The sequence below is a fragment of the Choloepus didactylus genome, chromosome 21 (assembly GCF_015220235.1).
Source record: "Choloepus didactylus isolate mChoDid1 chromosome 21, mChoDid1.pri, whole genome shotgun sequence".
Classification (NCBI taxonomy): Eukaryota; Metazoa; Chordata; class Mammalia; order Pilosa; family Megalonychidae; genus Choloepus; species Choloepus didactylus.
In genome coordinates, this window is record NC_051327.1 from 42,672,669 (window position 1) to 42,690,786 (window position 18,118).

Below are 18,118 nucleotides of genomic sequence, written 5' to 3' on the forward strand. Positions count from 1 at the left end.
CTCTACAAGATTTCATTAAAAACGTGGCTTTTGTTGGGGACATAATAGATTCATACCAACACACACACATAAACACATATGCATATACATGTACACATATATGTATAACACACATCATACATACACACATGACACCACAAGACACATATGTATAATGCACACATGACACACATGCACACATATGTGCACACACATGTTATAACACATATGTACACAAACACACATATATGCATAATATATATACATTATACACACATATATATACCCAAGTATATACACATGTGTGTAACACAGATATATATACACATGCATACATATGTCCTCTCCCTCTTTTTTTTTCTTAACATAAAAGATGCCCACTTTTCTGTTCTTTGCTTTTTTTCCTTTCTCTTAAATATATATCTTGATGATCCTTCCTTATTGGTACATAGAGAACTTTCTTATTCTTTTTTCTACAGCTGTTGAGTACACAATGCATCTCACTAGAGTTTGTTTAGGCAGTCTCCTTACTGATGGATGTTTGGGTTGTTTCCATTCTTGCTATTATAAATAAGTTCTGACCAATAACCTGATACCTGAATGATTTTTCTGTATGAATAGATCTGTGGGATGAATTCCTGAAGGTGGGATAGTTGGGTCAAATGATAGACTTTTTATAGATATTGTCAAAACGTTTTCCATAGGAGTTGTGCCAATTTACACCCCCATCAGCAATGTTTGAGAGTGTCTGTTTCCCATAGGTGTATCAACTTTAGTGTATTATTAAGTTCTTTCTAATTTTGTCAGTCTTAAGGTGAAAATTGGTATCAGTATAATTTAAATTTGCATTCCTCTTAGTATGAATAATACAGAGTGCTTTTTCATTTGTTTGAGAACCACTTGCATTTCTTTTCTTACAAACTGTCCTCATCTTTTGCACATTTTGCTATTGGTCTGTTCTTCCTTACTGATTTTTTACATTGGGGAAATTAGCCTTTTTCTATACTATGCTTCACAAATATTATTTCCTGGTTTGTCATTTGTCTTTTGACTTTGTTTCTGGTGATTCTCGCCCTGTAGAATTTTTTTGTTACTTTTATATTTTATATAAAACATATATTTTATCTATGTATTTTTATAACTCCTGGATTGGTGACAGAGTGAGAAAAACCTGCCCTTATTCCAAGATTATAAAACGACTCTACCCTTCAAAAATATTTTCAGAAAAGTTGATTTCAGACTCTCCTTTAATTATACTTCCTTGTGTCTACCACCTATCACTGCAGAAATGTCTCCTTATATCTAAACGAAATCCCTCATGCTATGTAGCTGAAATTCACACTAGTAGTCTTTTTCCCCCTCATCAAGAAATGTTTCCTGAACACCTATTACGTGCCAGTGTAGAATCAGGCACCAGAGTTACAAAGATTAATAAAGAAGACAGTAAAAATCACTTAAAATTTAGCACCTAGAAACAACCACTATAAACATTTGCTATTTTAAATTAATGATTTAAAAAAACTCTATGTACACATGTTTTAACAACAAAAACGGAATTATTGAATATATAATATTTTATGACAAAAATTTAAAATATATGCTGGACTTCTTTCCTTGTCACTAACTGTAGATCAACATTTTAACATTTATTGGCTATGGTTATGATTTGTGTGTAGCAGGATTTGTTGGGTGGCTTCTCATTGATGGAGATTTAGACTATTTTCCCTGTTTCACTGTTATAAACAATGCTGCAAAAGAACATGTTTGTATTTCCATCCTTGCTTTCCTGTCCTGGGCATAGAATTGCTGGGTCATATTGCTTAATTGCTTCATAAAAAGGTTGTGCAAATTTGTGCTCCCACCAGTGGTGTAGGAGACAGAGAGAGTGAGAGAGTGACAGAGCAATGCTGAGGGGAAAAATGAAAGCAATTTTTGGGATTTTAAAGTTTCATTTCAGGGGTCAGCAAACTATGGCTCCAGGGCCAAATCCGGCCGCTTCCTGTTTTTATAAATAAAGCTTTATTGGAACACAGCCATCGCACCCATTTACGTACTGTCTATGGCTGCTTCCACGCAGAACATAACAGAAACAGAAACCATATGGCCTGCAAAGCCTAAAATATTGGCTATCTGACCCATTACAGAAAATGTTTGCTGATTCCTGCTTTATTTAATTTGAGAAGTTATTTTATCTGTTGAGTGTCTTCATTCACTTGACTAAGGTCACAGAAGATGCTTTGGATGTGAGAGAGCACAGGCTTTGAAGCGAAGTAGATTCAAATCTCAATCCATTACTTAATGGCTTTGTAACTCTGGTCAAGTTCTTTAATTTCTCAGATACTCCGTCTCCTTAAATTAGATGGGACTGATGACACCAGTCCAGCAGGGTTACACATGTAGAGCACACAGCCCAGTGCCTGGCTTCCGGTACATGTAAACACAACACCAGCTCACTTTCCCCCTCCCATGGACTTCTGCTTCTTGGAAGCAGAAACAGGAAATATTGCTATGGGAGAGGAATTGGGTGGTGATAGCTATTCTCTGCTTTTGCTTCTCGTTTTCTGGGCCAGCGTTTGGGGAATTCAATCCTTTCGCTGTGAATAACTTCCAAGCATTTTATGCCAAAACCTCTAAGTGACAGGAATCATGCCAAGGCTAAGAAATGCCTGTATTCTTCTGCTGCTTTTAAACTTTTCAGAGACACGGGATTTTTGCTACTTATCTGGACTGCACACCCTTCCTAACTATTTAAAGAAATTTGGGGAGTGTTTTAGATGGATGGAAGGGTGGGTCTGTAGCTATAATTCACATTGAGGAGTGACATTCAGTTCAGGCATGTCAGAGACCTATCTGCAATGGTATTGACATTTTAGACTAGATTATTCTTTGTGGCTGTGGTGGTGGTGGTGGTGGGGCTGTAGGAAGTTTAGCAATGTCCCTAGTGTGGTAGACAGAATAATGCCCTCCAAAGATGACAACATCCTAACCTCAGAGCCTATGAATATGTTCCCTTACATGGCAAAAGGAACTTTGCAGATGTGATTTAAGGATCTTGACATGGGGAGATTATCCTGGATTATCTGGTGGACCTATAATCACAAAGGTCCTTATAAGAGAGAATATGATGTAAAGATAAAAGCAGAGAGAGAAGAGAAGATGTTTTGGTTGCTGACTTTGAGGATGGAAGAGGGCCCACAAGCCAAGGAATGTAGGCAGCCTCTAGAAGCTAGAAAATGCAAGGAAACAGATTGTTTCCTCAAACGTCCAGAAGGAATGCTGCCCTGAGGATCATTTTAGGTTTCTGACCTCCTGAACTGTAAGATTAAAATTTTGTGTTGTCTTAAGCCTCTAAGTTTGGAAGTGGCAACTGGTAAATTGCTAACTGTTAATTTGTGATGGCAGCAATAGGAAACAAATACACTTGGACTCTGCTCACTAGATGCCAGTAACACCACCTCCCCAATTGAGAGGAATAAAAACTCTCTCCAGACATTGCCAAATATTCCCTAGGGGGCAAAATTGTTCCCAGCCGAGAACCACTGTATTAGGGAAATTCTGACAGCAGCTGCAAAAACTCACAGAGGAAAAAGTCAGTGCCCTGTGTCAGGCTGGCGGGTCTTCAGATGGGCACAGGGTCAGCTAGGTGTTGAAAGCTGGGAAACGTAGACTCCTCATCATGTTCGTTGTCACTCCTTTCTGCTCCCTGGCCTGATGGGGATTCACGCTTGCATACCCAGAGAGTATGGCTGGGCTAGCTGAGAATCCTGATTGAATGTGACAGCTTGCCCTTCCGGGTCCCTGCTTCTTAGCAAGGATGACAGCCACTCTCCCTGGAAGCCTCTCCCTGAGGGTGAGACACTTTTGCTTGGTTGACCAAATCCCTAGCTTTGGGCGAAGGGCTTCCTTCCATTTGAGCCACACTAGCTAAGTTTCAGCTGGTTACAAGCCACCCAAACTGATTCTAGCTAATGTCAGGCAAGTAAATAATTGTTTTTTTTAGGATATAGAGTGTATCACTGAATGAAGGAAGAGTTGGTTCAGGAAGGAAAAACCCAGGCTAGCTATGAGGAGCTCAGCAGGAAGTGGAAGTCATGTGCTTGCTCTCTCGAGTTCCGCCACTAATGTGTCTCGCTTCCCAGTCTCGGTTTCCAAAGGTCCAAATTCCCAGGGAAGAGGGTCTTGTTGTTTGTTATCAATCACCTGGGACCATGGGGAGGGGCTCCTCCAAAGTCACATGGCCCTAACAGCAGGGCTGGACCACCTGTCTTGCCTCCAGATCAGTTTCTTTTCCCACAATTTAGTGCCAGACCCTTTTAAGAGATAGAATTACCCAATCAGAGAGCTCCCCAAGAGCTAAAACATTAGGGAAATTTCTCTATGAAGCTGCTGAGGCGACACCTCAAACTGGAAAACCTGGGAAAGCATTGGCTGTTTTTTCTACCGGGTATTAGGCCCTAAGATATTTCTAGAGATCTAGAAATAACATATGTTTCATTGACATATTTAAGAATAGTTATAATAGAGTTTGGGGAGTATTGTGAATCACGAGAGAGTGCAGTTTTAAAAACTCCTCCCCCACCATTTCCAACCAGCTCTGATTCCCTCCTAAGCTTTCTTGGATCCTTTGGTATTTTAGTTTACTGGCTGATAAAACAATTACCATGCAGTGAGTTGGCTTAAACGATGGGAATTTAGTGGCTCGTGGCTTTGAGGCTAGGAAAAGTCCAACTTCAAGGTGTCATCAAGGTGATGCTTTCCCCCAGAAGACTGTGGCGTTCTGAGGCTGGCTGCCGGCGAGCGTTGCCCTTGGCTTTTCTGTCACATGGTCATGCACATGTCCCATCCCCAGCCCCGGGCGTCTCTGGGTTCAGTTGACTTCCATTGCTTTTTCTCTCCACATCTGAACTTCATTCTGCTTACAAAGGACTCCAGTAATAGGATCAACACCCATCCTGATTCAACTGGGCCACACCTTAACTGAAGTTACCTCATCAAAAGTCCTGTATACAATGGGGTCACACCTACAGGAATGGATTAAGATTAAGAAACATGTTTTTCCGAGGTAAAAAGCTCCAAGCCAACACATTTGGCAATTACCACAGCCTGGTTGAATTTTCAATTTCTGATGAGCTTTCTGGGGCCTGCTCTGGGCTATGACTGAACTCTTCTCTCTATGTCTCTAATCTATTACAGATTTTATTCAATTTTTAATCAAATAATCAATGCATATTTATTATATAAAAATTTCAAAACATGGATAAGCAAATACAATTTTAAAAAATCGCCCATAATCTCACCATCCATAAAAACTACTGTTAACATTTTGCTCTACTCTATATCCTTCCAGACTCTTTTTCTTACAGTTTTATATTTTATGAAAAATGAGGTTGTACTACATGTTCTGTTTTATTGCTGATTTTATTCACTTAGTTATCAAAGCATCTTTCAATGACCTTAAATATTTGTCAATGACACTTTTTAATGGCTTCCGAGTATTCCATTGTATGGCTATGCCATATGGATTAAACTTATCCACCACTGAGAAATTTTTTTTGTTGAAAAGTTTTTGATATTCACCTGGCTTCAGAGTAACTCAAACCATGACTTATGATTCTAATTTCATGAAGTTATCATGTTTCCTGTTTGCCTCACTTAGGATAGTTACACAAATTTTTGTCCTTCCTGATTTCGGGATATTTTGTTATAACATCTCTTTGTGATGTTGAGGAGAGACTGTACTCTCTTCCTACATCTGCCACTCAGTCCTCTTTGAAAGGGCTGGTCTGTGAACAGAAAGCTCACCATTTTGCACACAAATGTTTTTGCCGCTACTGATTCGCCCTCATTTGACTATGTGCGGAATAGAAAACAAGTCAGCTTACTTCAACCAAATCATGATGCTTTCTCCATAGGTCATTTTCTGCACTTCACAAAACAATCCATAAGTAGTTTCATTTTTCCTTGTATGACAAAATTTTTATTGAACACCTACTATGTCCCAGGCAGTGTGCTAGACATTGGAAATGTACAAATAACCTTGGGGCATCTCAGTAGTCAAGTCCCTATTCTTTTTATTCTCCTGTGGTCAGGGCCAATTCATTTCACTCCAAACCTAGAGCTTTGGAGCAGGCAGGTATTGAACCCTCACGCTAGCAGAATGACTTTGGGTAGCTGGTGTTACATCTTTGTGCCTATTTTCTTATTATGTTGAGTTAAATGGGATCATCTGTGTAAAATACTTAGCACAAAGTAAGTGGTTCAATAAACAATAGCCATTATTATTGTTAACACTGTTGTCCTCATATGCTACAGAAAAGCTTATGTGTCAAGTACAGAAAAATGTATAGCTGGGTCTTGTTTATTGGAGTCCTCTGATGAAGAAAGGAGACCTAATTAGCCTTAGGAATGAATGAGGCAATAGGAGAAGGCCATCTTCTGATGCTCTGGGTTTAATTTAGCCATTAATTCAGAACAGAGTTGGTGCATTTAGTGTGAGGAAGGAACCTGCTGCTTGTTGATAATTAGTCTGGTTTTAATGAGTTATCAGGTGTTAATAACAATTCAAGTGCAATATATCTTTTCACAGCCTTCAGAGAATGTTTGCTGGGTTCTCACTTCTTTGGATTTCATGTGGGTGTTGGAATTTGATCAGAGGTGAGTCATATAGGATGTCTGTCTCCTCGGATCCTGGGGAAGGAGGCTGTCATGACGGCCACAGCACAAGGCTGCCCAGGATGAGAGGAAGGAGTACAATGACATTGCTTGCATTGAGACAGACGCTGACTTTCCCTGATGGAACTTGCATCCCTTTGTCAAGGAAGTAATTTCTTTTTGTCCCAAATAATCCTAACAGTATAACAATGTGTGGGGAGGAGGGGGGACAAACATTCTCCAAACAGGAATCAATAGAGGTTGGGAATTGAATCATGTCCCCCCAAAAAGACACACGCGAGTCTTAATCCACATTTGTATGAGCACAAACCCATTGGTAAGTTGGAACTTCTGAAGATTTGTGTGCCAGTTTGAATTTATTATGTCCCCCAAAATGCCAGCATCTTTGATGCAATCTTGTTGGGCAGACTATTAGTGTTGATTAGATTGTTATACTTTGATTGAGTGTTTCCATGGAGATGTGACCCACCCAACTATAGGTGATAACTCTGGATAATTTCCATGGAGGTGTGGCCCCCGCCCATTCAGCCTGGGCCTTGTTTAGTTTCTTGGATCACTATATAAGCTCAGACAGAAGCTCACAGCTAGCCGGAGCTGAGACAGACATCATGAAGACAGCCGTTGGAAGCTGACGCAGACATTTTGGAGAAGGCTGTTTTGAAATGCAACCTGGGAGCAAGCAGACGCCAGCCATGTGCCTTCCCAGCTAACAGGTTTTCCGGACGCCATTGGCCATCTTCCAGTGAAGGTACCCATTGTCGATGCATTACCTTGGATACTTTATGGCCTTAAGACTGTAACTGCGTAACCAAATAAACCCCCTTTTATAAAATCCAATCCACTGCTGGTGTTTTGCATTAGCAAACTACAACAATTTGTTATTAGTTAAGGTGCAGCCAAATTGAATCAGGGTGAGTCTTAATCCTCAGGTGTGACTGGAGCAGCTGTATGAAGAGGGAATTCACCTGCACTCAGTCAGGGAAAGCCACTGGAAGAAGCCAGAAGCCAGTGGAAACTAGAAGAGCAGGTACAAGGAGAGAGAGAGTGCCATGTGACAGAGGACTGCAATCACCAGAAAAGGACAAACTTTGGAGAAAGCTTGGCCTTGCCGACTTTTTTTTTTTTTTTTATTATTAAATTCAGTTTTATTGAAATACATTCACACACCATACAATCATCCATGGTATACTTCCACTGTCCACAGTATGACAACATAGTTATGCGTTCATCACCACAATCTATCTCTGAACATTTTCCTTACATCAGAAAGAACCAGAACAAGAATAAAAAATGAAAGTGAAAAAAGAACACCCAAATCATCCCCCCATCCCACCCCCTTCGTCCTTTAGTTTTTATCCCCATTTTTCTACTCATCCATACACTAGATAAAGGGGGTGTGATCCACAAGGTCTTCACAATTACACTGTCACCCCTTGTAATCTACATTATTATATAATTGTCTTCAGGAGTCCAGACTGCTGGGTTGGAGTTTGGTAGTTTCAGGTATTTACTTCTAGCTACTCCAATACATTAAAACCTAAGAGGTGTTATCTATATAGTGCATAAGAATGTCCACCAGAGTGACCTCTCGACTCCATTTGAAATCTCTCAGCCACTGAAACTATTTCGTCTCATTTTGCATCCCCCTTTTGGTCAAGAAGATATTCTCAGTCCCACGATGCTGGGTCCACATTCATCCCCGGGAGTCATATTCTGCATTGCCAGGGAGATTTACACCCCTGGGAGTCGGGTCCCACGTGTGGGTGAGGGCAGCAAGTTCACCTGTCGAGATGGCTCAGTTAGAGAGAGAGAGGGCCACATCTGAGCAACAAAGAGGTACTCAGGGGAGACTCTTAGGCACCATTACATGCAAGTTTAGACTCTCCTTTGTGGTAATGAGCTTCATAAGGGCAAATCCCATGCTCGAGGGCTCAGCACATCAAACCGCCAGTCCCAATGTTTGTGACAACATCAACACCAGTCCAGGTGAGGATGTCTGACACATCTGCACCTTCCCCCAGATCCTCGGGGCTGGGGAGGGGGAGGCTGTAAATATATTTTTTATTATCTGCCCAAATTACTCTGGGATGTGTCACTATTTCACTCCAGCCTATACTAACCTACCGTATCTCACTTCCTATTCAAAGTTCCATGTAATTGTGGTGTTTGAACAAATCGACTGTAGAGTTGTACCATTTAGAAAATTTAGATCCTGTACCAAATAGATATCTCTTCCCTTGGTCTCATATGGAAGTTGAAGTTTTAAAACACAGTCAGTTTCAACCTTTACCCTTTGGCCTGGCTTGCACTGGTCTTAACCAGACCTGCTTCATTCATATCACTAATTGAAGTCTGGGCTCTTTTTCAGCTTTTTTTTTTTTTTTGGACAGTGGCTGTATGCACTAATACTGACATTCATATCTGCCGAGCTCTAGCTCTGAGTTTCAGATGTCTCAGAGATATGCATTGTTCCAGAGACCAATCAGGTTATACACTAGGGGATCAGCATCTCAAAGTTTAGAGATAGGCATTACAATTCAGGGATAGAGGTAACTGCTGTAAGTGCTTACAATCTAGGGACTATTACAATTATTATGTCCACGTTAGGCTATGTTCTAAGATTCAATTCTGAGTTTACACATTGTAGTTAGTCCATATTGGTGAGGCATCATCCCTCTTTCTGACTTCTTGATTTTGGATTTCTGGCCTTCAAAACTGTGAGACAATACATGCTGGCTGTTTAAGTGAACCCTCTGTGTGGTATTTGTCATGGCAGCTCTGGAAAGCTAAGATTACAGGGAACTGGCTACATGCGTTTTAGCACATCCGTATAATAGAATGCAATGTAGCCATCAAAGAGCATCAGGTGGTGCTCTATAAAATAGTGTTCAAGAGATACAAAGTAGACGAAAATCTGCAGAACGGTAACTAGGGTATGATCTGATGTATGGGAAGAGAAAGGAAGAAAGGATGTACAAAGAAGGAAGGAAGGGAGGGAGGGAGGAAGAAAGGAAGAGAAGCTAGAATAAGGGAAGGATGGAAGGAAGGGAGAAAAGAAAAAGAAAGGTATTTCTTTCCCCACATGGTCTAGCCTAGAGTCGCAGGTTACTCCAGAAACTCTGAGGACTAAGGTAGATTTTTACTGCAGGTAAAAGAGGAGTACAGAGCTTTTTACACAGAGCACCACATGGAAAGTTTACTCCAAATTCCATGCTTCACTTAGAAAATGGGAGCTGAGAATTAGAGTTGTCATACTTGGATAAATGTGATGGACACCTGTGAACCTACTGCCAAATCCACTGCTAAAATGTACCAATAACTTACATTTACTTGTATCATCCTTCATTCTCTGCCTCACCTACCAGAGGTAAACCACTATCCTGAATCTTGTCTTTCTCATTCCCTAATTTTATTTAAGTTTTAACAGCTATGTGCATATTCTTTCAGATACCTTAATCAGATACTGAGTTTTCTTATGCATAGGCATCTCTCTATCATCTCACCATAAAGTTTTACACCCATTGTAACTGCCATCATCTCTTTATCTCTCTGCTGCTCAGCCAAATTCCTTCTTCTTCTCCAGGCTGCACAGGCCCACTCACCACATTTACACACTGTGCTGCATTCTCTTGACTCCTGGTAATGGAGTAATTTCCAACTTTGCTAGTTTTAGGGAGGAACAGTTCCACTGGAATTCTGCTGATTATGGATTGTAGTGAACACCCTTGGTCGTCTTGCTAATAGCCAATTCCTCTTCCCTCCTTCCTCACAGAAGTTAGATTTTGTTCATACATCCACTCTTCTTCCAACTTGAGGATTTAATCCTGATGAGTTAAACTGCTCATATGTCATTTCCCTGATGACTAGATGGATCCTGTGTTGGGCAAAGGGTCCTCAGTCTATTTAATTAGGCTGGAGGAAAGGACTTTCGTCCCTTGATTGGGGTAAAGGGTCTCATCCCTTGCAGGACATGAGTAAGAAAGCATATGGCCCCAACTGGCTCTTATAGTTGACTTGCAACCCTGAGGGGAACTGACCATAGGATGAAATAACTGAGGAAGGCAGAGCAGGGAGATAGGAAAAACCAGAGTTTTGATGACTTCAAGGAACATCTGATCATTCCATGCCAGGAGCTTGCCTTACTTTTGGATTTCAACTTACATCAGATAATAAATGTCCTTATTGCTTAATGCAGTTTGAGTCAGGATTTTCAGCTATTTAGACCTCACAACAGCTGTGTGCTGTTTGTGTGTATGTCTTTGTGTGTAGACCTGTAGATTCTGTATCAGGAATGATTTTGGCTGCAAGTAATAGGAAATCTAACAATGAATGGCTTAAACAATTGTAACAAGAAGTCTGGGTGTAGGTAATCCACTGCTTTGCCATATTTTGTGCGTTGTGCTTCATCTTAGGCTTGTTGCTCCATGTTTGCAAGATGGCTGCTGCATCTCCAAGCATCATTTCTATACTCAGGAATATCAGGGAACTGCGATGCCAGCAGATCTATTCCTTTATTAGGGAAGGAAATTCTTCCCAGAAGCCCCCAGGCCAATTTCTTTCTTTATCCCATTGGCTAGAATTGGTCACATGGTCATCTTTAGCTGCAAGGGAGGCTGGGAAATTGAGTATCTGGCAATGAGAACAGATTGTCATGATGGGCTTGAACCAATTGTGATTCACCATTTGGGGCTGGGCCTATTGCTGTCTGAGCAAATTTGGATTTCTGTTAGTGAAGATAAAGGGGAAATTGTTATTGGGGGAACACCTAACTGTTTTCCACAGATATATAGAACTTTTCTGAAAAGAAACTGATAGCAATGATTACCTGTGGGAATAGGTCTGGGGTTCTGTGAAAGTTTTCCTTTTCCCTTCATAGCTTCTGGACAGGTTAATTTTATTTTTACAATGAAACTTTTAGTATACTAATAATAGTTATTATGTTATATTTTTCTTACTTAAAATTCAGGAGGCTTAATAAAGAAGGGGTCACAGGCAGCCCAGGATGCTGAAGCAAGGTCAAGCAGACAAAGGATTTAGTAAAATGAGATGGAGTTTATAAATAGCAGATTGTGAATGACCTAGGAAGGAACAGTGTCTTCAGGATGTTGGGGCAGAGCCTTATTGCAAAGGATTACAAGGTGAGTGCCCGTGTTGTGGCATCAGTCACACATCAATATAATTTTCCAATTGAATGTTTTTCCCACTATGTAAAGTTCCATGAAGACTCTGGTGGACATTCTTACGCACTATATAGATAACACCTCTTAGGTTTTAATGTATTGGAATAGCTAGAAGTAAATACCTGAAACTACCAAACTCCAACCCAGCAGTCTGGACTCCTGAAGACAATTATATAATAATGTAGATTACAAGGGGTGACAGTGTGATTGTGAAGACCTTGTGGATCACACCCCCTTTATCTAGCGTACGGATGAGTAGAAAAATGGGGATAAAAACTAAAGGACAAATGGGGTGGGATGGGGGAATGATTTGGGTGTTCTTTTTTCACTTTTCTTTTTTATTCTTGTTCTGTTTTTTTCTGATGTAAGGAAAATGTTCAGAGATAGATTGTGGTGATGAACGCGTAACTATGTTATCATACTGTGGACAGTGGATTGTATATCATGGATGATTGTATTGTGTGTGAATGTATTTCAATAAAACTGAATTTAATTAAAAAAAAAAAAAGTTCCATGAAGGAAGGAGCCATTACTTCTGTGTTCTCACTCTGTTCCCAGCACTGAGCATAGTCCTGCACATAATAGGTGCTAAAGAACATGTATGAGACAGAATTGAGCATAACTGCAGGACTAATCAAGTGCTTTTGTGCTGGGTAATATGTCTGGTGCTTGGCCCCATTTAATCCTCACAGTGACTGTATGAGGTAGGTCACCAATGAGGAAACCAAAGTAACTTGTCCAAAATAACATAACTTGACAACATTGGTGGGAAACATTTCTTTCCATCAAAATGACAAATGAGGAAACTCAGGATGGAGGAAGGGGCAATAGAGATCTATTGGTCCAACTTGCTTATTTAGAGATCAGCTAGTCCACTGTATTAAAAAAAATATTAAATCAAATGAAAACTTGAACAGGAGCCCAATGTGTAGCCCTGACAAAGAGCAGGTGTTTTGATCAAAGGGAAAGGGGCGGGAAACTCATAGATTCATCTACACTGCACCCACCTTGAGGAACATCATCTAATCCAAGTGAGGTTTGGAGAGGGGAGTTACTATTTTGAGCTCTCTCAGTGAGCCAGCGCCAGTGCATGTCCTCTCTCTGCTAAGACAGGAGATTAAGAGCATTCATTCTGGAACCAGATACCAGCTAGGTGACTTTGACAAGTTACCTAGCCTCTTTGTCTCTCAGTTTCTTCATCTGCAAAATGGGGACAGGAAAAGCACATACCTCATAGGGTTGTGGTGAGGATTACACAAGTTAATACCTATCAAATGCTCCACGTGGCACTTTTCACACAAAAAAGTGCTGTGTAGCTAGTAGTTATGATTCTGCTTCTTACTTTGGACCCTGGTGAGCTCACATAGGAGAAAACTTCCTTTATGGCTGGAATTTCCCAGCCTTGCTTTGCAGATCCTGTGGTGAGGGGGATGGCTTCACGGAAGTTCATGTGGGCACCTGAGGGCTGTGGGGGTGCAGAAGTTACTAGAATTCATTCATTTTAAGTGTTTAGTTCAATGAGATTAGAAGATCAAGGTACAGAATATTTCCATCACCCGAAGGCCCTCTTATTTCCCTTCCCAGTTAACCCCTACCCCCTACCCTTTTCTCAGGCAACCACTGATCTACTCTCTACCACAATATAATAGATTTTTCTCTCCTAGAGTCTTGTATAAATGTAAATATGCAGCATGCATTCCTATGTCAAGCTTCTCTTGCTCAGAATCACGTTTTGGATGTTCACCTGTGTTGTATGTTTCAGTAGCTCCTTCCTAATTTTTTTTGTGTGAGTAGTATTCCGTTTTATGGTTATCCATTTACCTGTTGAGGAATAGTTTATGTGAGGAAATGTTTATGTCACCCAGAAAGCTTGAAAGCCACAGGTCCCCTCGATTCCATATTCTTGAGAATGATGATGTATAAAATTTGCTTCATGATTTTCAGTGAGAGAGCAGGTCTTAAGTTAAGACATTTGGTGATAGGGTGAGTGCAAGGTTTTTGTGACATTACTGAATACATACTGTGGCACACTGCCTCTGGGTTGGCCCCCAGAGTTCCTTGCACACTGGTATCCATGCTGTGATGTAATTCCCTCCCCTTTTGTGGGGGCTGGACTAAATCCCAGAATACTGAGGAAGTGATGGGATGCCACCTCTGAGATCAGGTTATAAAAAGACAGTTACTTCTGACTTGGATGCTCTCTCTCTCTCACTCTCTGCCAACAACCACGTAAATGAACTTGGAGGAGATCCCCTCTTGTTGAACCTTCAGATGAGAGCACAGAGGTCCACAGCTTGCTTGCAACATTCATGAGAGATCTTGAGCCAGAGGCATTCAGATAAGCCACACCTGGTGTCTGGACTCAGAAACTGTGAGATAATAAATGTTGCTGTAAGCCAGTAAGTTTTTTTTAAATGATCTTTTTTATTAGAGAAATTGTAGATTTACCAAAAAGTTATGCAGAAAATACAGAGTCCCCTTATGTCTCCCCTATTATTAATACTTTGCATTAGTGTGGCACATTAGTTACAACTGATGGAGAATAGTATAATTGTATTATTAACTATAGTTGATGGTTTCTGTCAGGGTTCGTTGTTTGTGTTGTTTAGTCCGATGGTTTCTTAAAAAATTTTTATTCTGGTAACATATATACCACCTAAAATTTCCCCTTTTAACCACATTCAGATATATAATTTAGTGGTATTAATCACATTTACGATGCTGTGTTACCATCACCACCATCCATCAACAAAACTTTTCCATCACCCCCAAACATAAATTCTCTACCAATTATGCATTAACTCCCCATTCCCTATCCCCACCCTGGACCCTGGTAACCTGTATTCTAGTTTCTGACTCTATGAATTTGCTTATTCTAATTATTTCATATTTGTGAGATCATATAATATTTGTCCTTTTGTGTCTGGCTTATTTCAGTCAACATGATATCTTCAAGGTTCATCCATGTTGCACGTGTCAGAGCTTCAATCTATTTATGGCTGAATAATATTCCATTGTATGTGCAAACCACTTTTTGTTTATCCATTCATTGGTTAAGGCACACTTGGGTTGCTTCCATCTTTAGGCAATTGTGAATAATGTAAGCTGTTAAGTTTTGGGGTAATCTATTATGCGGCAATAGATGAATACATACAAGAAAAAGTTACTGTTTGTTGTTGTTATTATTCCCATCACTGCCACGCACTTCACCCTCCCCCGTTCCAATCCCGGGTCCAGCAGCACCCTGGCAATGTGTTCTGGTTATCATCACCATGCATCGAACATGGTGTCAGGCACCTTGCCAAACACTGATCCTTATTTTCTCATTTCAACCTCCCACCAACCCTATGAGAGGGAACAATAATTGTCCCTCCCTTATTGACTAGGAGACCTATAGTTAGAGGGGGAAGGACCTTTTTCAAGATGCCTAAAGCTGGTATGGAAAGGAACTTGGTTTTGAATCCAATGTCCCAGGTCTTGACTGTGACAGCATCCTGATGCCTTGGAGACCTGCCTCCCCCAACCATCCGCAATCCATCATGGTTCCGCCCTTTCCATCTCTATATCTGCATTTTTCTTCCCTGTATTCCCCCAAGCCAACCCTGTCCCATCTCCCACCTAGACTACCACAGCTCAGTCATCCCCAGGTTGACTTCCCTATCAAAGACGTTTCACCTGACTTCCCAGGTTGAGACCTCCCTCTTCCTCTTTTCCTTTCCTTCCTCCCTCCCTTCCTCCTTTTTTCAGCTCAACAACTGTTCTTGTTTAACCAAACGGAAGCATAAAGGTTTTCTTTCTACAAATTCCCCAACCCCCACCAATCTCAGAAGTTAAAAAATATTCCAAACACAGTGAAAATTAATTTATATTTGAAGGATGGAGAAAGCAGCAAATGACTAAGTCACCTACTTAGTGAGGCACCACAGACCTGCTTTGAATTCTGGCTCTGTTGCTCCTTGGCTGTGAGATCCTGACCATATAGCTTAACTTCTTTGAGTTTGTTTTCTCATCAGAGTAAGAAGATCTCTGTGTATTATATAATCTATGTAATATAAGTTGCTTAGCACAGTGCCCATCACTATATAGTTACTCAATAAATGGTGACTAGTATAGTTATTATCATGGTTGGTGTTGCTTAATTCTCAGGTGTAAGCTCTCAGCTGTCTTTTCCCAAAGTTCAGGGGGCTCTTCAATGAAAGAGATGGTGTCTGTCAATAATTCCATCACCTGGGTTATCTTAGAGTCAGATAATTCTGTGACAGAATCTGCCACCTCTTCTCTTTCACTCTGTCATGGTGTAAAAAGGCAGGATGGTGTAGAGGTTTGGAGCATGGCTTATGCAGTTAGAGAAAGTGGTTTCAAACTGTAGGTCTTCCACTTCTTAACCAAATGGCCTTGGGCCAAATGACCTTGAGGGAAACTATGATCATCGCTAGTCTCACTGGCAAAATGGGGATAATAACAGTTCCAGCCTGATGGCATTGTGGTGAATATTAATTGAGATAAGTAATGCATGTTGAATACTTAACATGGTGCAGGCACACAGTCATTGCCCAATAAGTGCAAGCCCTGATTATTATTCCTATATGACTCAATGGATGATGCTGAGGCCTAAGGCCACCCCCTCCCCCAGCTGCTAAGTCCAGGTATTTTGTCCTAACTATTTTGGGAGCACATGCAGGGATCTCACCCTCCTGCCTTGCTGCAGACTGCTCTGGCCCATTTGGAACCGTGGAAGTCTCTCCTCCCCCTCGTCCTTTCTCCCAGGAATTTTGTTTTTGTACACTGGACTTCTATTCATGAATCCTGTGCGAGAGACGTGAACTAAGAATTACTATCTTTAAAGATTTTCTTCCCTTAATGGCCCTGTTCTGTGTTGTCACCTCAAGGTCCTCCCTCCTCTCCAGCTCTCAGCAGCTGGCTGGAAATGTTTATAGAAGACACTTTTCTTTCTTTTTTTAATAGTCTCTTAGGCTGCAGCCTCCCAAATGAGAACCTCATTAACCAGAAGGACTCTAGGCTACTGATTTATATTCCAGTCATACCAAGAGGAAAAAAATTACAAAGGGAGAAAGAAAATGCCATGGGATCCATGGACTAGCGCCAGCACCCTCTCTGATAAGGAGTGGCTGTATCTATTTATGTCCTGTATGCTAAGGGATTCCTTCCAGATCTTAGTATTGGACCTGTTATCTTTGGATCACATGGATTTTTGCACTTCTTGTGGGTTTACTGAAAGCAAGAATAGCAATTCCATACTCCTGCCTTTTAAACAAGAGATTCATCACTTTCAAATAAAAAGGCACTTGTTTCAGTGAAAATGCTAGTGTCTTGATGAAGGGGGGTGTCTATGGTGATAGTGGCTTCAGTGGATGCTAAGGCTCACCTTCTGTCACCCCGCACAGCCACTGATGGGCCAGCAATCCCTCCACGTGTAGTTTTGCAAGGGCCATAAACATACAGGTAAAAATCTTTGGTACTAGCTCAGTGGATTAAGAAAAACTTCCAGAAAGGAGATGAATTTGGAACTGGGCTTTGAAAGTTGGTGTTGCAGAGAATGCAAGTTGTCTCCCAATATCTATTCCTCCCTTCTTCCATAGTACTAGAATCCCCAATATTTAGCTGGGTCTTTAACCTAGAGTAAATGGAATGTAGTTCTATGGAATATTGCTTATAATAACAGTCACACTTTCCTTACCTCCTTGTATGCACATCCCTTTGCATGTGACTTTGCAGCTTCTCCCATTTAAAGGTGGGCTCTGTTTCCCTGTTTCTTGAATCTGGGCCATTATTGTGACTTGCTTTCACCAATACAATGTGATGGAATTGACATTGTGCCAATTCTGAGTCTAGGTGATAGAGACTTTGTACACTCCACTCCTCTTGGGCTCCCACCAAACCATCACATGAACAGGCTGGAGCTAGCCTTCCAGAGGTGGAGAATCCACGGAACAGAGACAAATCATCTCAGCTGAAGCCATCCTACATCAGCCAGTACCCAGTCAACCAGGCAGCTGACTGCAGGTATGTGAGAGTTCAACTAAGGTCACAAAACTTCCCAGCCAAACAAAAAGCTTATTGTTTTAAGCTACTAAGTTTTGTGGTGGTGGTTTGTAATGCAGCAAACTCTAATCAGTACAATTTCCCATGCAGTGAGGTATGTCCATGTAACTAGGTTCTGTTGAGTGACATGTAAGTGAAAATGTGTATGTGATTTCTGTGGAGTTTTCTTAAAAAAGGAAGCATGCTCTTCCAGTTTTCTTCCTTCCTGCTGAGTGGAATGAGAA

General features: G+C 40.9%; 1 long non-coding RNA gene across 1 annotated transcript in view; it reads left to right on the forward strand.

The window, feature by feature from the left end:
• Window positions 1-17,834, forward strand: part of LOC119517655 — a 159,080-nt gene extending 141,246 nt beyond the window's left edge. Inside the window, exons 2-3 of the long non-coding RNA XR_005213585.1 lie at window positions 11,618-11,789; window positions 17,685-17,834. This is a non-coding gene — a long non-coding RNA (uncharacterized LOC119517655). The remainder of the gene's footprint in view (window positions 1-11,617; window positions 11,790-17,684) is intronic.
• Window positions 17,835-18,118: the final 284 nt, after the last annotated feature.